Raw genomic sequence first — 23,560 nt, forward strand, 5'->3', positions numbered from 1 at the left:
TTGCAGCCCACCCATGGCTTACCTTGGGTGGATTTATTGACACTCATTTGCTTGCTTCCTATTCGAAGACTTACCTGTTTCTTCTTTTTTTGTCCTTCCTATGGAGCACAACCTTTTTTAACGTCCTTTTGATAGGCTGACTTGTGTCCTTCAACTTTTTAGGAAACTTTTCTTCTTCATGTGCACATTATGAGCCTCATTTATGAGGCCCATTCCGGTACTGGAACATCACTTTTTTGACGTTCCAGTGGTGCAATGTGCCCCAGCATATTTACAATGCCTTGTAAAGCCACTTTACGTGGCTTTGCATGGCCTTGTAAATATGTGCCCCTTTCACGCAGAACACTTTGTGAAAGGGGCGTTCCATTGATGTTGCTGTAGGTGTTCCCACGCAACACCCATGGAACCTAAACAATTCCCTGATTTATGATAAATCGTAAACCTGGGAATGCGTCAGAATCTAACGCCACCCCAAGGTTGGCATTAAAGAGGAGAAACAAGGATAATTTTTTCATTTCTCCTTGTTTTTTTCTTTTTCTATGTGTGTTGCATTCTGCAGCACACATAGAAAGAGGAAATGGACTGACTGGATTGATTGATTTTGTGTAAAATCAATCAACCACGCAAAGTAGCCACCCTTACACCATGGTGCAAGGCTCTTTGCGTGGCGCATGGCATCCCATTGTGTGCCAGTGCTGAGGAAAAGGACAGGAATGCACTGTATAATGTAGATACAGTGCTTCCCTGCCCTTTTGTTTTGACGTAGGGCAGCGCTGCAAGATTGTTTGTGGCGCTGCCCTACGCCAAAACCTCAAAAATGAGACCCTAAATTTACCAGCTGGCTTAAAGCCACCCAGTGCTGTTTATGCTTAGCACTGATGAAGTCTGAAAAAGAAATCAGAACCCAAGATGGCTTCACCACAATTCTTGCTGGAAAGTCCACCTAACCAGCAGTTTACACAGGCAGACGAGCAGTTTCAGGGAAGCAAGCTGCTATGACCAAAGGAGCCCGCGCTTTCCTCTTAGACGGGTCAAAGAAGGTCAGTCTGGAAGTGATTGGCAAATGTAAAAGTTCGCTAAATTGAGAAGCATACATTCTGTAACAGTAACACTACTACTTAAAGTGCTTAGGAATGGCAGAAACCCGGTATGAAAAGTTACATAAAAACAAGATACTACGGAGGAATTTCGGAAAGCGTGCCTTGTGGAATTGCATGGCCACAAAGCTCGATAACAAAAGCAGTAGGGCTTTAATCAAGGTTTGAACCATGCCTCATCCTAATTGTAAAGAGGTTAGTGGGAGAAATAACCTGTGCATCTTGGTTGTATCCAAAACCTGATTTTAATAGCTCTATGCTGTTGGTATGCATCATTTTTGGTTTTGCAATTACAGTGCACTTATTGGTTAACTACATTGCCGTCAAATTGTGCATATTGAAAAAAAGCTTCTTTAAAATTGACTCAGAGAGGCGCAGTACACAAGCAAGTCTGGGGAGCCTTGTGCCAGATCCAGGATTGATGGAGCAAGGATTCGCACGTAAAGCGACTTGCTCTCATTCATGAACCTCGTCTAACCTCTAATAAGTATTAACCAATCCTGTTCGTCTTAAAAATCAAATTTTTTCAGTACACGCGGGTGTCCGAGAGAAGCTCGCATATGTATTTAATAATCATAATGATGCTTGCACTACTGAATGGCCGCTTCGCAGAAATCCCGTCTGCGCATGCGTCGGTCATACCCACGTGATGTGACGCACTCGCAATTTGGAGGGATGTTTTCGCTCATGCGCATTACTGCTAAATATGGCCGCTTGTCTTTAACCATGCTCTCTGCTAGCTCATGCTGCTTCTGCATATCTGTTTTTTTTCCAGCATTAACCTTTAATGCTATAGATATTATAAAGTAAGGGGTGCAGTGAAGCTTTTCACGGTATACAATGTATTCATTTTTTCCTGTGTTTCTAATTTGTTTTCGCTTACTTTTCATGTACCGCGTATCTGGGGGCCTGGGAGTTGGGGAGCCGCGCCATTTTAGAAGCCCATGTGGACTCGATCACGTGATATGAGGACCGGGCCTTGCATCAGTGGAACTCAGCCAGCTGGCTACCGAAGCTGAGATGCTCATGGGAACCTGCCCCATAACCCAGAGAGGAGAAGCTGAAGTTCACCTGAACTGCAACATTTGTTTCTTTCTACTGTATGCTCTATTGTCCTCTTCTACACGTATGCCTGGGAGCAGGAATGTAAGGGGTGGGTACTGTCATTTGAATATTAAATATGGGAACACAGAAATTTAGGTGGTAACTATGACCTAACCACCACTGTTGACCAATCATAAGAGGGGACCTTGTCACTTGCAACATTTGTGGGTGGTCTGGGGGTCCAAGCAGGGTATAACTAGCCTAGTTTAGTTAAGGAAAATTGTCCGACTTGTCCGAATAGCTGACCTGTCACCGACCCTACGTACTCTATAGGTGATTGATACAGAGAGCTGCGGAGCGCTCTGTCCGAATTTCCACAAACTCCAAAGGGTGGAAATAGTCCTAAGTGCTGGCGTAGCACTTTGCTGGGAGATTCGAAAACCCAATCGGGGTTACTGGCGGATTCCGTGCGGTGAGGGGGTAGCGCAGGCGTTGCATTCGAAGCTGCAGGTGTTGGTCGTGCCCTTTGGTGAGCCCAATCCTGACCCAAATCCTGAGGGGTATCCTGTCCTGATTTCCAGTGAGCTGTACCTGCTCACCCACTGATGTCCTAAATCCTTGAGGGTCCTTGTCCTCGTCCTTTCCCGAAGCTCACCCGTGGCCAGGGTTAGTCCTCATTCCCGTCCTAGGTAAATATACCTGTGGGTGTCCGTCTACTATCCTTTTCTTCCTGCTCTTTAATAAAGCCTCTATGCCCATGTTATTCCCTCTGTTCTCTCTATTAATGCCATCGCAGTTGTTTGTTAGCATGTTCCATTTTCCCCTTTCCTGTAGGGCATATTGAAACTGTTTTTGCTTAAAATAAAGTGTGGTGAATATTTAGGATCTGAGTTAGACAGACTAAGATTAGGATTTGAATCACTAATAGGCTATAGAAATCCACTGACTAATGTAGTTTACATAGATCGTCCCTAGTTTAAGCCTGAAACTGAATAGCATGTTTCCTGTTTCCCTTACCCAGTAGATTTTTGCACTCGCACGCAAATGGTGCTTGCCCTTATCCATAGCTACATTATTATGGTAATCTTGATCATTGATGTCCTAATTTGCATCAGTCTTATTCTCTTGTCACTTTGAATTTTTACTTATTATATAAAACTTTTAAAACGCCTCAGGTGTTTGTGGTCATTTTATCTGAAATAAAGTATTGATGAATGTATCAAATGTATTAAAATCTTATCACCTGTCCACTGATAGCTCCTGATCCAGCGGGAGGAAATGTGCCTGTGGTAAGTCAGGTACATTTACAGTGGTGGAGGAAAGCCGCCCCCGAATTACTTATAGTAGCGTGTAAACTCACCTGATTCATGCAAACTCTATCATTGTATGCACGCCAGGGCCCAGTGCTTGGAAATTGGTATAACCTGTGAGTCGGGTGACCTGCGCGTTCTATCAGTAATTTTCTGGTAGCAGTAGTATGGTTAGGACTAGTTAAGATAGGTAGATAAGACAAAGTTTATTAACCGTGAAAAATAAAATGTGCTGCTAGAGTATATTACTGCTCAGAGAATTTTATGTTTTCGTTTTAAATGATATAAGGCCTTAAATAATTATTATTGTCTGATTATATAGTTGTATGTAAACGTTTTTCGTTGTCTGAATCCCCGGGGAAAGAAATAGCCAGTGGTGAGTAGAATCCACTGGGCTGGTAAAGTCACATTGTTTGAGGAAAAATTAGTGCATGGTTAAGTAGGACTGGAAGCACTAATCAGGGTCTTTTCTGAATTACTGAATGATTGATAGCTACGAGTCCTTTACGTATCCGTCCATTGTGATATCACCTGGTAAGGGTCACATAAGGGAAGGTAGTGGGTCGTCGGAGCTTGAATGGTAAGCAAAAGAGGTCATTGGTGAAAGCCTGACTTAGTATATATCCCGGAAAGAAGTGGATAAGTCAGGGGGAGTAGCAGGTCCTCTAATGCCCGTATGAGAAGATAGGCAAAGAAGTCTATCTGAAGTGCATGAAAAGTAGACAGAAGTGGTTTACTTGTAGTGAGAGGAAAACTCTTTTTCTTTCTAGAACACTCAAACATAGTGGCAGACGTTGCACGTTGTTAGTTAAGTTTTGCACTAGCACTTTAAGAGAAATTCAAAGTTTTCGCTACCTTGTGAAGGAGGGAGTCGGTCGCAAGGCTGCACTGACGTCACTCTGTGCCGCGCTGGTATTGGTTAAAACAGTGGGTGTATAGCGAAGCTGAAATTGTAAAGGAGGGGTGAGTGCCGGAGCGTGAGACCGTGTCTCGCGAAAGGCCGCGCACCCATTGGTAGAGAGATTTTGCAACCTTAGTACTGATTGGTTGCTGTGTATTAGAAGACGCGCTAGCATTGGAAGCACAAAAGTAAACAAAATTAATCAAGCTGAGCTAGAAGCTAGTTTGGAAAGGTGTATGTGGTATCCTGAATTCTTGCCTAATCCACAAAATCTAGGTTTTCATAGGGAGCAGATGCTAAGAGGTAGACCTTACAATATGTACGGAGGAAAGAGAAAATTGTCATTTGCCGAAAAGATTAAGAACTATTTCAAGAAAGACAAGCCCATTCGGACTAGAGAAGGTGTAATCATTCCTCCGCCTATTACGCCCGCATCATTTATGATGTTTGACAAAGGTTATCATACCTGTGTATGGTTGGAAAATTGGGTAAAATACACTGAGGACGATGGGATATTAGCATTTCCCCTCGATGGTACCTTTAATGGTAGAATCCTGTTTAACCTAAGGACCAGAATGAATGAACTGCACCCTAGACCCAGGTTGACACAATATGAAGCTCTAGAAGAATGGGAGATTGAGGCACTAGAGCGGGACAGACCCCGGATAGATAAGGGAGTGAGGAAGTGGTATCCAAAATTACAGCAAGAAACCAAAGAGAAAAAGATGCAACAGTGGAGACAGAATATGATGGTTGAAGGACTGTTTCCCATGTTTGGGGTTACTGAACACGGGGGAGGAAAAAAGTTAGAGAAAACCCGCCACTTAATGGCTATGGGGGACTCAGAGGATGAACACCTAGAAGATTTATTGATGAAAAATCCACCTCCCTATATTGCAGAGTCTGAGTCTTTAAGTTCACAAAACCCGTTTTCTAAATATCCTAGATGTCGGAGGGCCAGTGAGACAGATGTAACCGGTACTGAAAGTAAAGCCAGTGATAGTGATGGATTTTGCAGACCTAGTTCCGCGGTCCCAAATTACCGACCTTTTGGGGAGGACCGACCAAGTTTGGTCATCCCGACTGCCCCGAGTATATACCCTCCATTGATACCCCAGGTAATGCATGGCAAATCTATTGACAGGGTTTTGCAGGAGCGAGAAAAGGAAGCACTGATTAAACAACGAAATGATTTAATTCAGACCATAGCCCAGATAAATCCCAGTCCGGATTCATTGACTATCCCAGTAACTATTGGTCCCGCTATTCCTCTTTACGGGGATAGACAGGCTAGTCCAAGAACTCCTGTTATCACTCCAATTGTACCACCCCCCAAGAGAAGAGCCGCTCATAGTCGATGATCAAGAAAGTGAATGTGAGTCTGTGATCTCTTTAATGGACCTGCCCATAAGGGAACCTGGAACAAGTGTACCGAGGGCAAGAAATCAGGCTAGGACAAAAGAGGTCCTGATTGAAACCACTTCAGGGGTCAGGAGTGCCACTGTAGTAACACCAGAATAATTGGATAGATGGACCAAAGAGTTAGAAAAGGACACACCCCAATCCAAACCTTTAGAGATCTATAGGCTGAGGATAGAAATAGAGGAACTAATGGCCGGTAATGTGGGATTGGACAGATTGAACACCCTTAGTGAGGAAGAGTTGCTGTTTATCAGCAAAAGCTTTACCCAGAATACCAGAGTGCTCCACGAGAGATTGATGAACACTGCCGCTGACATGGGAATTGATGTTAGTCGTTCCAAAGTCCTTCAGAAACCTAACAGAGCAGAATTTTCCGACAAAGACTTAGAGAACATGAATGTGTCAGGAAAGAAAACCCAGATAAAGGAATTACTGAACATCCTGCAGAAATGGGGAGATGTAGAGAAATGGAGAACCCGGTGGGAAAAGAAAAAGGAAGATAGTAGGGCTAAACCCAAGGCTTCAGAATACGTACTGAAAGAAGTAGGTCCCGCAGAGAAATTGTGTCCCATGAGAGAAGTACCTGGGGGAAAATATGTCCATGTCCCTTAGTCCCGACAAGATATTGTGTCATTTACTAATGACTTCCCAAAATTGCGGGAGAAACCAGTTGACTGGTATAGACAGGTCGAACGCTTCATAAAGGTTCAGAAATGTCTCTTGAAGGACCTGGATGGGTTTTTCGACATTGTGGTGCCTGTAGACTTGTGGACCGAATGCAAAATTGAAATTGATTGGCCCAGTGATGAATATGAGAGAGACTCCAGAACCGGAGCTCCCTCACCTGAGGTAATGAGGAAGTATGATCAAGTCATACAATACCTGAAGAAAAAGGTGCCCGCAAAGGAAACTGATTGGACCCGGATAGATAGAACTACCTAAGAGCGCGATGAAACCGTACACTCCTTTTATGAAAGGTTACTACAGGTATTCAAAACTTACAGTGAGATCGATAATGTGGACATGAAGGATATGACCCATTTCAGTTATCGATTCGTGTTAGGATTAAGACCTGAAATATCTCAGTGGATTAGAGATAATAAAATCAGTTGGCAAGGAAAGCCCATAGATGATGTCCTCAAGTACGCCAAATACTGCGAAGATGAAATAGAGAACAAAAAGAAAGCCCTGAAAGAAAAGGTTATGTGGGCACAAGTGAAATTGGCTGAACAGCAAGAAAAACAGTTAAGTAAATTGAATAATAATAATAATGCACAAAACCCCGCTGCTGGGGGAGGGGGGAAACCCCGGGTAAAAATGAGTCGAGAAGAGGCTATGAAGAAATTTCCCTGTCACGGGTGCGGTCAGATAGGGCATTGGAGAGACGAGTGTCCGCATTTGCAGGCTGGTAATGCCCCCATAAATGGTTTAAATCCACAGGTGCAGAAAGAGGGGACACGAAAAAACCAAAAACAGGTAAAGCAGCCTCCGTTGCCTCGCGCTCCTAGACAAAATTTTAAGAATCAGGCTCAGCAGAATGAGAGGGTCGAGGTATGGGAAGGAGAGAATGAGAGAAATGCAGCAGCTTCACAGTTCTTGTTAAACGATTCCTGCCTCTGTGATGATCAATATTGACGGGGCCTGAGGGGGGAGGACAAGGAGTGCATACTTGGCGCCTCCTTACCGGTAGACCAGGCTGGACCATACATTGAAGGAAAGGTTGAGGGAAAAGACGTCACCTTTTTGTTGGACACTGGTGCTACCCGTTCCACTGTGAGAACAGTGGATGTTCCTAACCTACCCCTCTCGGGAGAAGCCATCCAAGTAGTAGGTGTTTCAAATCAGATAATCAGTACTCCGGTAACTGAACCAATGGAGATTTCCATAGGGAATTTCAAAGAAATGCACAGATTTGTGGTCTGTGACTCTAGTCCAGTGAATCTATTGGGACGAGATTTGTTGTGCAAAATGAATTGTACCATCTTTTGCACACCAAAGGGCGTCGAAATGCAGACCCCAGATGAAGACGGCCTGTACAAATTGATGTTACTAAGGCCTGACACAGAAATTAAGCTCCTGTCCATTAAAGACTTACCTGAGGAACTTCAGCTAAAAGTGACCCCCCAAGTGTGGGATTTCACTGGAAGGGATGTAGGCTTAATGGCAAATGTAGACCCAGTTAAAATAGCAATAAAAACAAATGCTGTTTACCCAAGAACCAGACAGTACAAGATGAGTGCCGAAGTAAAAGCTGGAGTCGCAATTGAAGTAAACAGGTTGCTCGAAGCAAACATCATACAGGAAGTAATGAGCAGTCCCTGTAATTCGCCCATAAGTGGAATTAAAAAGCCTAGCGGAAAGTACCGGGTATTGCAGGACCTGCGCAAGGTAAACCAAATTGTTGTGCCTTGCTGTCCCATTGTGCCAAACCCCGCAGTAATACTGTACCAGATTCCCTGGAATGCGGAATGGTTCACTGTCATTGACCTATGTCATGCATTCTTTTCCATCCCATTGCATCCAGAAAGCAAATTCCTTTTTAGTTTTGAATTCGACAGTCATGTCTATGTCTGGAATCGTGTCCCCCAGGGGTACACCGAAAGTCCTTCAATTTTCAACCAGATCCTAAAAAGATGCCTTGAAACTTTAGTCTTGCCGAAGGAATCTGTTTTGGTGCAATACATAGACGACCTTCTGGTGGCGTCTAAAAGTCAAACCGACTGTGTCACTGATACCATTGCCTTGCTGAATCACCTAGGAAAGGGAGGTCATAAAGTATCACCGGACAAATTACAGTTCTGCAAGAACTCAGTAAAATATCTGGGGCACCAGATAGAGAAAGGAATTCGGAAAGTCACCACTGAAAGGATTAGAATAATTCGGGACATGGAACTACCAGGAACCCAGAAAGAAGTGAGAATGTTCCTAGGAGTTGTAGGGTACTGCAGGCAATGGATTGTGGGATTTGCGGTTCTAGCCAAGCCCTTGATAAAAATGACCAAGAAAGGAGTGGAGGATCCAGTTAATTGGGACGACAAAAGTATGACAGGTTGGATAAAATTGCGAAATTGTCTGTGCTCAGCTCCTGCATTAGGAATGCCAGATTATTCTAAGAATTTTGAATTGTTCTGTGATACAAGAGACAATTGTGCGCTCTCAGTCCTAACACAGGAACATGGGCTGACAAGGCGTCCCGTGGCCTATTTTTCGGCCACATTGGATCCAGTGGCTGCTGGATTACCCGGATGCCTGAAAGCCGTAGCTGCTACTTGCGCTAGTCTAGAACAGAGTGAAAATATTGTTATGGGACATCCTGTCACTGTATATGTTCCACATTCAGTTGTGATCTTACTGACCCGAACCAAGACGCAGTATCTCACCCCTAGTCGGCTGACTAAGTACGAGAGAATTCTTATAGGTGCAGAAAATGTAATCATTTCCCGGTGTAATGGTCTAAACCCTGCAACCTTGTTGCCCATCCCCCTGGATGTAGAGGCAGAGGGTGAAATTGAGCATAACTGCATAGACTTAACCGAATTTAGCACTAAGCCACGTCCTGGTATCAAAGAAACAGCCTTACTTGATGAGGATCTTATGATGTTTGTGGATGGCTCATGTTTAAGACATGAGGATGGAGGTCTGAGTGCTGCCTATGCTGTAGTTACATTGGAGACAACCCTGGAAGCATCTTACCTGTGCGACATAAAATCTGCACAAGTAGCAGAGCTAATCGCATTGACAAGAGCTTGTAAGCAGGGGAAAAACAAGAGGGTAACTGTTTATACTGACAGCCAGTACTGTTATGGGGTTGTTCATGACTTCGGCCAACTATGGTTACAAAGAGAATTCATGACTTCCTCAGGTACCCCTATCAGAAATGGAAAGGTGGTACAGAACTTACAGGAAGCAATCCAATTGCCCAAAGAATTGGCTGTGGTCAAGTGTGCGGCTCACAGATCTGGAAATGATGATGTGACAGCCGGAAACAGATACGCTGACCAAATCGCCCAATATTGTGCCCGATAGAAAAAGTCCCTCCAAATAAAATTATGGGGAGGTGGAAGCAGCTGCCAACTTATGGTGTTTGAGAATGTATCTACATGGGAGGAATTGAGAGAATTACAACAGGCAGTAGACGAAGAAGAAAAAGACAGATGGGAGAAGGATGATTGTAAACCCAGAGACAAGGATGGTGTTGTGGATTACAAAACTGGTGTGCCTGTATTACCAGACAGTCTGATTGCCCCAATGGCCAGGATAATACATGAGGACACACATATTGGGAGGGATGCCATGTGCCGTATGTTTCATTAGGTATTTGACAACTCAAAGTTTAGAAACATTGCAGAGATGCTTTGCCAGAGGTGTTTGGTGTGCCAGCAATTCAACGCAGGAAAGAGGACAGTAGTAGAGCAAAGTACGATTGGAAAGGCAGAAGGTCCCTTTGTCAGGATGCAGGCGGACTTTATCCAATTGCCTATGTGCAAGGGATATAGATATGTACTGGTTATAGTTTGCCTGTTTTCCAGGTGGGTCGAGGCCTACCCAGCAAAGAAAAATGATGCTATAACTGCAGCCAAATTGTTACTCAGAGAGCTGATACCTAGGTTTGGATTTCCAGAGACGATTGAAACAGACAGAGGTGGGCATTTTGCCAACGAGGTCCTAAAAAAACTCTATGAAGCATTTAAAATCGAGCAGCCAAAGCTGCACTGTGCATGTCATCGAGAGGCTTCTGGAATAGTCGAACAAGTGAGTGGCACTATCAAGTCCAGACTGGCGAAAATGTGTAATTCTACCAAAATGAACTGGATAGAAGCTTTGCCCCTTGTGCTGATGAGTTTGAGAAGTATCCCAAACCGAAAAACAGGCCTGAGCCCCCATGAAGTGCTAATGGGAAGAGTGATGCAACAGGCATGGGTACCTGGACACAAACTGCTAAGTATTTCTGATGATTTGGTGCTAGAATACTGCAAGCAGCTGGGTGACCAAGTGCGTTCTATCTCTCACCAGATTGGAGAGACTGCTGTCGAATGGCCTACAACTCCAGCACATAAACTGAAGCCAGGTGATTGGGTGGTGTTAAAGAAACACACCCGGAAGAGTTGCCTTGCACCGAAGTGGGGAAAGCCGAGACATGTTACATGGATGTAACGAGTCAGTGGGATTCCAGCCACTCGCCCGACTCGCGCTGAGACACGCGCCAGCCGCGCATCTTTTAAAACATTTTAAAACATTTTATTTATTTTGTGCATGTTTAACCCTCTTTTGTTATGCAGGGCTTATCTTGACTGCGCGCTGAGCAGTCCCTCTCCCGCTCTTGTTGCTCGCCGCCTCATGACCACGGGCGCCCACGCAGGAGATCAATTCCTGCCGGGACGGGCTGGTGGCCGCCATCTTGGGTGAGGAGGGTGTGTGGGTGAGCGGTGCAGCGCTCGGACCAGCACCGCCCCAGCCCGATAAAAACTATTGTATTGGGATACGCAATTGATTGGATGTAACGAGTGAGTGGGATTCCAGCCACTCGCCCGACTCGCGCTGAGACACGCGCCTGCCGCGCATCTTTTTAAACATTTTAAAACATTTTATTTACTTTGTGCATGTTTAACCCTCTTTTGTTATGCAGGGCTTATCTTGACTGCGCGCTGAGCAGTCCCTCTCCCGCTCTTGTTGCTCGCCGCCTCATGACCACGGGCGCCCACGTAGGAGATCAATTCCTGCCGGGACGCGCTGGTGGCCGCCATCTTGGGTGAGGAGGGTGTGTGGGTGAGCGGTGCAGCGCTCGGACCAGCACCGCCCCAGCCCTATAAAATGGCGCCCCCTTACAGTGAGCGCAGCGGACGGGCGCAGCGGGCACGCCGTCAGCGCGCCGAAGTCGCGCCTAAGTCCAGCCCGTCTGCGCCCGTCCGCGGCCGGACGGGCCCAGGGGTTAGGAACGCTGCCACTGTCATTTCTTACACCTCTTCTGCCCTCTTGCTCCTTCAATCCGCTGCTAGCCCCCTACCGCAGGACACCTGGACGCGGATCACTTCACTGGAAATCGCTGGCAACCTCCCCCCCTACTTGGCCTCAGATATTCCTCTCACCTCACCTCACCTACCACTCCTGAGTCGCAGATCCGTTTACTCTATCTAAACACTCGTTCTTTAGTCAGACACCAAACTGACATTTTTCATCTGCTTATGACTGAGAGCCCAGACGTCCTTTTACTTTCTGAGACCTGGCTAAGCGACGACTCCCTCCCGGACATCTTGGCAGCGTTACCCCCAGATTATTATATGCTAAATACCAACCGCCCAGGGGGCCGCTCTGGGGGGGGGGGGGGGTCGCAGCGGTAATCCTCAAGGTCATCGCTTCCACTTCTATGATCCTTCCTGAAGTGGATAATCTGGTTCTCAGCCTTGGGACTGAGGCAGGTGCAGTTACCCTTATGGTACTCTATCGCCCTCCTCAGCCTATGCCTTCTTTTCCCGCATCCTTCACTGAACAGCTTGCTAATCTCGCCATTTCCTCCCCCGTATAGCCATTGTTGGGGACTTTAGTTACTGGTTGGAGCATAAGGACGCTGGTCCTCACGCCACTGAATTGTTGGAAGCTCTTTCGAGTCTGAACTTTAGTCAACTAGTCAAGTCTCCCACCCACAGTGGCGGTCACATTCTCGACCACATTTGGGTTCATGGGGTCAAGTCCTCCTGCCCACTTACTACACCTTGTGCCTGGTCTGATCACCTTTTAATTGACATTGCCATCTCGGTGGCCAGTCAGATCAGGATCCCCCCGCGGGAGGGTGGCACCGCTCGCAAGTGGAAGGCTGTTGACTCCTCTAAATTAATACCCCATCTGCTCACACACGCCCCCTTATCCCTAACAATACTGGTATCAATGAGCTAGACGGCCACATCTCTGACTGGCTCACGTCAGCCAGCGACATCTTTGCCCCCTTAATCAAATTCCCCCGATCCCGGCACAGTAACTCTCACAAATGGTATACCTCCCAACTTAAAGCTTTACAGCTGGAACTCCGCCAATCAGAACGGAAGTGGAGAAGAGACTACTGCTCGTCAAGCAGAGATACTTATGTAGCAGCCCGCAACAAGTACAAATCAGCCATCTCTGCAGCCAAAAAAGCCTATGCCTCAGAGAAAATTCTTTTAGCCCCTAGTAAGTCGAAGGAAATCTTCAAAGTCCTCGACGAATTCACCTCTGACCCCAGGACACTCCCGGTCCAGGTCCCCACACAGGAATCCTGTAATGCATTTAGCACTTTCTTTATTCAAAAAATTGTTATGATTAAGGATACCATTCCGGTCACCCTTCCTGGCGCTGATTCTGTCACTCCTCCTCACAACGCTCTTTCCTTCACTCAATTTCCTCTTTTAGACCCCACATCCCTAAGCACTCTAGCCGTCCGCATTAAGTCTGGTTCTCCTGACGATCGCTGTCCACCTTCCATACTCCGGGACATCTGCCACTCTTTACCTGACTGTATTCTTCCTTTGCTGAACTCCTCTCTTTCTTCCGGGACGGTACCCAGCTCCTTCAAGGAGGCCGTCCTAGTGCCTCTGTTGAAGAAGCCGGGAGCAGATCCTGCCGTCCCGGCGAACTATCGTCCTATTTCTCTCTTGCCTTTTTTCTCTAAAATTTTGGAAGCCCATGTCACCGCCTGTCTCTCAAGGTTCATCGAGAGTTCCAACTTCCTCGAGGCTAACCAGGCCGGCTTCCGTCCCGGCCACTCTACGGAGACTGTGATCCTGGCCGTCCTGGATGCCTTGAGAGACGGAGCTGACAAGGGTACCCCCCTGGCCTTGGTATTATTAGATCTGTCGGCCGCCTTCGACACGGTGGATCACAACATCCTTCTCTGCCGTGTAGAGCAGGCCGGCATCCAGGGCCTGGCACTGGCATGGGTCAAATCCTTTCTTACCGGGAGATCCCAGACCCTCAGCCTAGGCACTTTCAGGGCTCCTAGGGAGCACCTGCCATGTGGGGTCCCCCAAGGCTCCTCTCTATCCCCTCTTCTTTTCAATCTCTATCTTCGCCCCCTTCTTCTTTCTCTGAGGCAGTGGGACGTCACCGTTTTTAATTACGCGGACGACCTGCAACTCATCTTTCCTCTAAACTCTCCCTCTGCTATCTCTAACTTCCAGGCAGTCATGTCCCATGTCCTTCAGTGGATGTGTCAGAACCAACTAAAACTGAACCCAGGAAACACGGAGCTCCTCCTTCCTGGTAGGAGCTCTGCCCACTGGGGTTCGCATTTTTGGCCGGCAGAACTTGGCCACCCGCCCATCCCGGTGGCCGCGGTGAAAAGTCTTGGGGTCACTATTGACGCTGGACTATCCCTTGGGCCTCAGGTGGGGACGGTGGTCTCCTCCTGTATGTTCCAGCTGCGCAGGATCAGGAAGGTGGCTTACCTTCTCACCCCAGATGCCCTGCTGCAAGTCATCATGGCCCTCATCCTCTCCCGCCTGGATTTCTCAAATTCCATCTACTACGGTTTGCCTAAATCTTCCATCCATAGGCTGCAAATCATTCAAAACCAGGCGGCGAGACTGGCCCTCGGGATACCGAAATGGCAGTCTGCCAAACCCCTCCTTATCAAGTTGCACTGGCTCCCTGTCAGGCTGAGGGCAGCCTTTAAGCTTGGCTGTCTTATTTTCAAATCTCTTTCCGGTTCTTGTCCTGCTTTCTTGAAATCTCTCATCCAGCCCTACTGTCCCCCTCGCAATTTCAGATCATCACAGCTACACCTCCTGGTTGTCCCCCCCATCAAACTTTGTAGATCTGGTGGTCGGCGATTTGCATACCTTGGCCCCAAACTCTGGAACTCTTTCCCTTCCCCAGCCAAGACTTCCAATACTCTCATCCAATTCCGTAAATCATTAAAAACCTGGCTTTTCCCTCAATCTAGCTAAAATCCCTCTGTTCCCTCAGCATCCAATCAGCGCCAGGAAACCCACGGTGTCAGTGCGCTTTACAAGCACCCCCTTAACATAACATAACGTAACATAAGTGATCCTTGTCACCACAACTGCTGTAAAGTGTGCCGGCGTGCCAAGGTGGATTCATGCCAGCCATACGAAGCGGGTAACCGGAGAAAACGCGACTGAAGCCGAAGGTAGTACAGCTGAGGAGACTCCAGAAGAGGGTCCGGATCTCGCTGATATCGAACTACCGAGCACCAGTCAAGACGTCGAATGGTTCCCAGCCGACGACCAGGCTCTTGATCCAATAAGAACCCGAAAATATTCTTACTTAGATAGAGAGTGGGATAGTGAGGGTGAGACAGAATTAGAAGAGGAAGGTCAGGTTAACAAGAACCACATCAAACCTGATCAGGAAATAGGCCAAGTAGGGACAGACCAAGTTATCGACACTCCTCCTGAGACTCCAGAAACTGGAAAGGGACAGATAGTGATTAAAGCTGAAGTTCATGCGGAAGAAAATCAAGGGGTCGAAGTGCATGAACAGGAACAGATAGAAGTAGACGAACGTGTTCAGGAGGCAGAGTCCAAATCGACTGAAAATCAAGATCAAATACAAATTAGACCTGAACAAGGCCAGCTTAGAAACCAGGCAGAAGAAACTAATGAAAGACCTGGAACTAGTCAGACAGGAAGGGAAAAAGACACTGCCGAAACAATAGTGCCACAACGAAGTGAAAACAAGAGAGTTCACGAGGAAGGCCAAGTTTCCTCGACCACTAAAAGGCTCAAGAAGAAAGATAAACTGAAATATATAAAGAGGCTGAAGCTAAGACTGAAAACTGTAGAAGAGAAACTAGAAGACCGAAAAAGAGCTGCTAGTGAAAAGCAAAGAAACGGAGCTCAGCAAACTAGACGCAGTACCAAAGCGAAGAAACGAAATAAAAACTATCGGAGTCCTGAATGGACCTTTTTAGTGTTGGAAGAAATTGACGACTCTGAAGACAGTGACAGAAGTGATCGGGATTCGATCGAGGATCGGAGCTCTGAGATAGACGACCCTCCCTGAAAAGTGAAACTGCGTGAGCCTCTTGTGTTAAGGAGACAAAGAGGGGTTGAAAAGCCACCTGTAAGCAAACATGTCTGATTCAAGTGTAAATGGAAGATCCAGATTTAGCTGTTGTAAAACCTGCTGTAAAATATGTTTTTGTAGTATAGCAATACTGATAGTAATATGGATAGGACTAACAGTTTTTATACCTTTTATGATAAGTAAAGACCTTAACTTGTACCCCACTAACCCAGTGGCGCCAGACACAGAAGCTGTACAGACTGAAGAAACACCACGAAGTGTAGAAAGACGTGACAGTACAGTTAGCCTGAGACAAACACGACCTGACTTAGAAGCATCAGATGAGGGTGGACTACATTTTCACAAAATGAAAAACAGAACACAGTTAAATGTCTTCGCAAATCTTTAAGTGCACTATGTAGAAGCTATGGAAATAGAAGACTGTTATGTCTGCATGAAGCTACCTACTTCTGTAGCTGAAAGTGTGACATATCACCATTTACCCCTGACCTACGGAATTTCCTGTAGTATATTAGCAAGCTTATTCTATAGAAGCACTTTACAGTACTATTACTCAAACACTGACGTAATCTTTTCGGAACTTCCTATTCGAGGAAACCTGAACATTGTACATATTAGAAGCGAGGTAACCCGTTACATGGGAGAATATTTCCTGACCATAGGTGACATAGACTTAAATGAAGCTAGAAAAGATAATCTAACCTGTTCATTGCATGAGCAGGAAAAGATGTTTTTGAAAATGGCAAAAAGAAGAAGAGAGAAATTTCAGAAAAAGGCAAATGATGAAAAAGATAGAATACCTAGATGGGCAGAAAATATGGAAAACACCTCACAGGGTGAAGAAAATCCTGCACTGTTGCCCGACTTTGAGCGGAAAGGGAAACTCTGTCTTCATAGAGACAAGACTAGTTATTATAACAATGTATTCATCGGTTCCAGCGAGTGTGAACATAATTACAAGGTAATTGGAGGTTGGGGTTTCAAAAATGGGTCAGAACCTGTGTTTCCCGGAATTTATTATATATGTGGAAACAAGGCTTATTTCAAATTGCCGGATCACTGGTATGGGAGCTGCTACTTTGGCATTGTTTTCCCGAAAATATACCATGTGAACAACGCTGCTGGAAGCAATGAAAATACTAATAGTTTGATGCGTAGTAGACGTGAAAGTGTAGGAGAAATTATAGGTGATATTTTTAGTGCACTGATACCTGGAATGGGAGTGGTTCTGAATACTCATCGTATCTGTAAATTATCTACAGTAGTGGATCGGTTATCAACTGACACTGCTGCTGGATTCCTGCTGGTCAATACCGAAATGGTTGCGATCAGATCAATGGTTTTATAGAATCGCCTTGCTCTTGATACCTTATTGGCAAAAGAGGGCGGAGTCTGCAGGATGTTGAAAGCGCAACATTGTTGCACCTACATTCCTGACAAAAGTGTTGAAATTAAGAAATATGTAAGAAACATAACTAATTTGGAAAAAGAACTCAAACCATTGGAGGTTGATAGTGCCTGGAAAAGACTGACTGATGGTCTCTCTTCTGTAGGTAGTTGGTTTTCTAACCTAGGGAAAAATCTTCTATGGAAAATATTGATGCCAATAGTTGGGATGGGTTTGATTGTGTTGATTATTATGATCTGCTGCAAATGTCAAAGATGCAGAAAGAAGTACACTGTCAACAAGAGAGGGCTGAAGAGAAATATAGATGAACTGGAATTAGAAGAATTAAGGAACTAAATTTATAAAAAGGCGAAGAGTTTCCATCCTAATAAGGATGCTGAAAGGAAGATAAACAACAAATTTGTTGAGATAGAAATGAATGATATGTGAGAATGGAAGTTGGCATCTGTTTCCATTTATAGTGATGATAGTAAATATCATCAAAGAGGGGATTGATGGAGCAAGGATTCGCACGTAAAGCGACTTGCTCTCATTCATGAACCTCGTCTAACCTCTAATAAGTATTAACCAATCCTGTTCGTCTTAAAAATCACATTTTTTCAGTACACGCGGGTGTCCGAGAGAAGGTCGCATATGTATTTAATAATCATAATGATGCTTGCACTACTGAATGGCCGCTTCGCAGAAATCCCGTCTGCGCATGCGTCGGTCATACCCACGTGATGTGACGCACTCGCAATTTGGAGGGATGTTTTCGCTCATGCGCATTACTGCTAAATATGGCCGCTTGTCTTTAACCATGCTCTCTGCTAGCTCATGCTGCTTCTGCATATCTGTTTTTTTTCCAGCATTAACCTTTAATGCTATAGATATTATAAAGTAAGGGGTGCAGTGAAGCTTTTCACGGTATACAATGTATTCATTTTTTCCTGTGTTTCTAATTTGTTTTCGCTTACTTTTCATGTACCGCGTATCTGGGGGCCTGGGAGTTGGGGAGCCGCGCCATTTTAGAAGCCCATGTGGACTCGATCACGTGATATGAGGACTGGGCCTTGCATCAGTGGAACTCAGCCAGCTGGCTACCGAAGCTGAGATGCTCATGGGAACCTGCCCCATAACCCAGAGAGGAGAAGCTGAAGTTCACCTGAACTGCAACATTTGTTTCTTTCTACTGTATGCTCTATTGTCCTCTTCTACACGTATGCCTGGGAACAGGAATGTAAGGGGTGGGTACTGTCATTTGAATATTAAATATGGGAACACTGAAATTTAGGTGGTAACTATGACCTAACCACCACTGTTGCCCAATCATAAGAGGGGACCTTGTCACTTGCAACATTTGTGGGTGGTCTGGGGGTCCAAGCAGGGTATAACTAGCCTAGTTTAGTTAAGGAAAATTGTCCGACTTGTCCGAATAGCTGACCTGTCACCGACCCTACGTACTCTATAGGTGATTGATACAGAGAGCTGCGGAGCGCTCTGTCCGAATTTCCACAAACTCCAAGGGGTGGAAATAGTCCTAAGTGCTGGCGGAGCACTTTGCTGGGAGATTTGAAAACCCAATCGGGGTTACTGGCGGATTCCGTGAGGTGAGGGGGTAGCGCAGGCGTTGCATCCGAAGCTGCAGGTGTTGGTCATGCCCTTTGGTGAGCCCAGTCCTGACCCAAATCCTGAGGGGTATCCTGTCCTGATTTCCAGTGAGCTGTACCTGCTCACCCACTGATGTCCTAAATCCTTGAGGGTCCTTGTCCTCGTCCTTTCCCGAAGCTGACCCGTGGCCAGGGTTAGTCCTCATTCCCGTCCTAGGTAAATATACCTGTGGGTGTCCGTCTACTATCCTTTTCTTCCTGCTCTTTAATAAAGCCTCTATGCCCATGTTATTCCCTCTGTTCTCTCTATTAATGCCATCGCAGTTGTTTGTTAGCATGTTCCATTTTTCCCCTTTCCTGTAGGGCATATTGAAACTGTTTTTGCTTAAAATAAAGTGTGGTGAATATTTAGGATCTGAGTTAGACAGACTAAGATTAGGATTTGAATCACTAATAGGCTATAGAAATCCACTGACTAATGAAGTTTACATAGATCGTCCCTAGTTTAAGCCTGAAACTGAATAGCATGTTTCCTGTTTCCCTTACCCAGTAGATTTTTCCACTCGCACGCAAATGGTGCTTGCCCTTATCCATAGCTACATTATTATGGTAATCTTGATCATTGATGTCCTAATTTGCATCAGTCTTATTCTCTTGTCACTTTGAATTTTTACTTATTATATAAAACTTTTAAAACGCCTCAGGTGTTTGTGGTCATTTTATCTGAAATAAAGTATTGATGAATGTATCAAATGTATTAAAATCTTATCACCTGTCCACTGATAGCTCCTGATCCAGCCGGAGGAAATGTGCCTGTGGTAAGTCAGGTACATTTACAGTGGTGGAGGAAAGCTGCCCCCGACTTACTTATAGTAGCGTGTAAACTCACCCGATTCATGCAAACTCTATCATTGTATGCACGCCAGGGCCCAGTGCGTGGAAATTGGTATAACCTGTGAGTCGGGTGACCTGCGCGCTCTATCAGGATCATATACTGAAGTAGCTACAAAAAGGGGTCAACCCCCAAAAACAAAACAGTGGAAAAGAAATATTCAAAATATTAACCCCACCCACCTAGTAAACCAATGCATTTCCGCCTTAACCCCCAAGACAGATTTGGTTGACGTCCATGACCTCACGATCTTTTACAATTTCACTATGCTTGAAATTCTTGACTTAACAGCGCCCCTCCAAGAAAAAAACGTTTCCTCCAAGATCTCCAAACCATGGTACAACGAGAATCTGAACTCTGACCGGAGAAAGCTAAAATCAGCCGAGAGACTATGGAAATCAGCACACTCTACTGGTCACCTATATCACCTTAGAGTGCTGAGGAATGCATATAACAGGAAGATTCTTAAGGCTAAGGCAGACTTTTTCAAAACTCAGTTGAACCAAGCCATTTCCCGCCCCAAGAAACTTTTTGAAATAGTCAAACAACAAGCGCGCAATACGCCTACATCTGTGGAACTAAACAATCTGGCTATTCCTAACTGCAATCAGCTTGCCAATTTCTTCCTTGAAAAAACAAAATCCATTGAACTTGACATCCAATCCAAGAAGGTCCTTCCAGAACCTATTGTTCAGGACATTAAATTTTACGCTCAGATTGTGGCCCATTCTAGTACTCTGACGGAAACCCCCAAAAATAATGCCTCTTGACACGCTTTCTTGCCCATCCCTGAACAAGAAATCTACAACACTCTTCTAGAGATTAATGCCTTCAATCATTTCCTGACCCCCTACCTCCTTCCCTATTCAAAATGATCAAAACCTCTATATACCCCTATGGTCCAAGATTGTAAACGTCTCTCTGAGTCAAGGCTCCATACCAGACTGTCTTAAAGTAGGGCAGGTCATACCTATACTAAAGAAATCTGACTCCATCCCATCAGATCTAAACAACTACCACCTGATAACCAACATCCCTACTGTAGCAAAACTGCTGGAAAAATGTGTACAACTACAAATATGTAATCACATCGAGAATTCCACCTTCCCAAACATCCAATACCACCTTTACGCTGACGACACCCAACTGTCTATTAAAATCTCCTCTCCAGAAGACTTCATCTCTCAACTCTATTCTACAGAACACTTAAAGTTGGCTCACTGACAACCACCTTATGCTTAACACCAAAAAACAGAATTCCTTCTCATCTCCCCACCCAAACAAACACCCAAGATATACCTTTGGCTGAGACATCTAACTTCCTTTGACTGTGACACCATTGACTCCGCAAAATCCTTGGGAGTCACCATAGACAAACACCTGAACATGCAAGCGCAAATCACTAATGCCAACAAGGGAGCCAATCACCAGTTGAGTATACTAAGGAAACTTAAACCCTTCCTCCCTCAGACCGACTTAAGAATGGTGGTACAAGCCCTGGTGTTATCAAGATTGGATTACGGAAGCACCACTCTATGAAGTCTCCCCAAATACAAGTTGGCCCCACTGAGGGCTTCGCTCAACGCTGCGGCCAGACTGGTATCAGGGATTAAAAGAAACAACCACATTTCTCCAACCTTGAAAGCGCTGAATTGGTTGCCCTACGGGGCAAGAATACATCTAAAGGTTGCCTGCATGACCCACAAACCCCTGCATAACAATACCCCCTCTGACTTAGCATTAAAGTTAGAGCAATCGGGAAGATGTTGACAATTGAAAAGTGCGAGGTCACTACTACTGAAACCACAATCCTTCCATAAAAAGAGAACTGTTTGCAGAGCTTTATCAGGGATCGCACCGAAGATTTGGAACTCCCTGCCTCCACTGGTACGTGGAATCTCATCCTTTATCTCCTTCAAAAAAGAAGTAAAAACTCTTCTAATGAACAAATTTACATCCTAAGGCTTTAATTTGATGTTGACCAATAGTTACCTATGATATCCTGACATTTCTGTCTACCTCTTTTAGATTGTATGGAAATTACTTAATGTATATACTCTACCTCAACCTCCTAATGTCTAATAACTGTGTATTCCGAAGTGCTCTGATGTCCTTGTGGATCATTCTTTGTTGTCTTCTAGTCACCTATGCTATCCATATAATACTATATACCTCTTTTGTACTGAACAGAGAATACCTAATGTTTGTATACCACATCAACCATCTAATGTTTAATAATTGTATATTGTAAAGTGCTCTGATACCCTTGTGGGTCTCCTTCACGCTATATAAAACGTTATATATAAATAAAATAAATATGTAATTTCACGTTATCTAGCCATTCAATGTACATCCACAACAACAAAGGAAACAGTCATCTAAATTGGCCCTGACGTATTGTGCTTCTATTTTTTAGGTCTCGCCTGAGCCAGGGCGCATGCGCTGTATGCGTAGCATTTAGTAAGGGCTTTTGTGCTCTGAACACACACTCATGCGTGTGCTTTTTTTAATTAGCCCTCAATTGGCCTATTCATGTGTCTTTTTGAAAAACAAAGCACGCAATTGGTCCAATGCGGGTGATTGTCCCGCCTTGTTTGTTCCATGGCCTAGGGTCCTCGGGAGCGAGCATTAATGCCATCTGTTTCCAATGATCGTGTTTGCGTTAATTGGAAACAGATGGAGCGATGGCGGTCAGCGCTGGTCGTGCTGGTTTTAAAAGGATCACAATAGATTGGGAAAGCGGTACATTAGGTCTCTCAATGTTCTGTTACAAGGACCAGCCCTACACGCAGCAAGCGTGGGGTCAGGGGTGGGCTCCTCTGGGCGAGTATGTGTGTGCCTGTCAGATCAGTGTTTTGGCTTGCCCGGCCTGTAATCTACAGGCTCTCATTAGACACTCGCCACAGGCAGTGTATCTGTTACACGGCAGGACTCGCTCACACGCCGTTCAGTTTGCAATCTACAGGCTCTCCTACAAGCTCACCGCAGTCACACAGAGTATCCGTTCCTCGCCTTTGGCGAACATTCCTCGCGCATTAGTAAGAGTCCCAGCATGTGCATTATTCATACTAAAGGCTGCAGCGGGGCGCACTGGTACGATCACAGGGTTCATTGCCGTCCGCCGACCTGAAACTCATAAAACATCTGTCTGCACCCCACAAGAAGTCTGCTTTCTCTAAGCTGCAGCTGCCTGCCTGGCACCAGCTGTCCGGCCACGCCCCTCGCTGGCAGGTACGTCAGGCATGTGGGATCCAAAGAGTGGGGGTTCCTTCTGTCTGCAGACCTGGACGGAGACACCCAGGAGTCCCTCCCAAAAATAAATCAATCACTGACAGGGGCGGTCTGGTCTCCTCCCAAGCACATACTCACACCACAATGGGGAGGGATACAACCATCAACCAGCAGAGAAAAGGGCAGGCCAGGTACCTTCAGTGGAAAGGAGCACCCGTGGTAGGGAGAAAACCATCACCCAGGGCAGAGAAGGGCAGGCCAGGCATCTTTAGCAGATAGGAGCACCTGTGAAGGGGGACACAACCATCAGCCAGGGCAGAAAAGGGGGAGGTCAGGCACCTTTAGGGGACAGGAGCACACATGGTGGAGAAGAAAACCATCACCCAGGGCAGGTCGAGCCACCTTCAGCTGACAGGAGCACACGGGGTGGGGGACACATCCATCACCAGGGCAGTGAAGGGCAGGTCAGGCACCTTCAATGGACAGGAGCACCCAGGGACGAAGAAGTCCAGTGATGCACATCTGTCACTACTCATCCAACTGTATGTGCCCAGCCCCGTTTCCAAATGCTGATCTTCCTAATGTGAGTGACATTACTCAGTAGCAGAAACAAGCATTGGCATAGCCAATAGGTCTCGCCTTTGGGACC

This window comes from Lissotriton vulgaris, chromosome 7 (assembly GCF_964263255.1).
Source record: "Lissotriton vulgaris chromosome 7, aLisVul1.2, whole genome shotgun sequence".
In the NCBI taxonomy this organism is placed as follows: Eukaryota; Metazoa; Chordata; class Amphibia; order Caudata; family Salamandridae; genus Lissotriton; species Lissotriton vulgaris.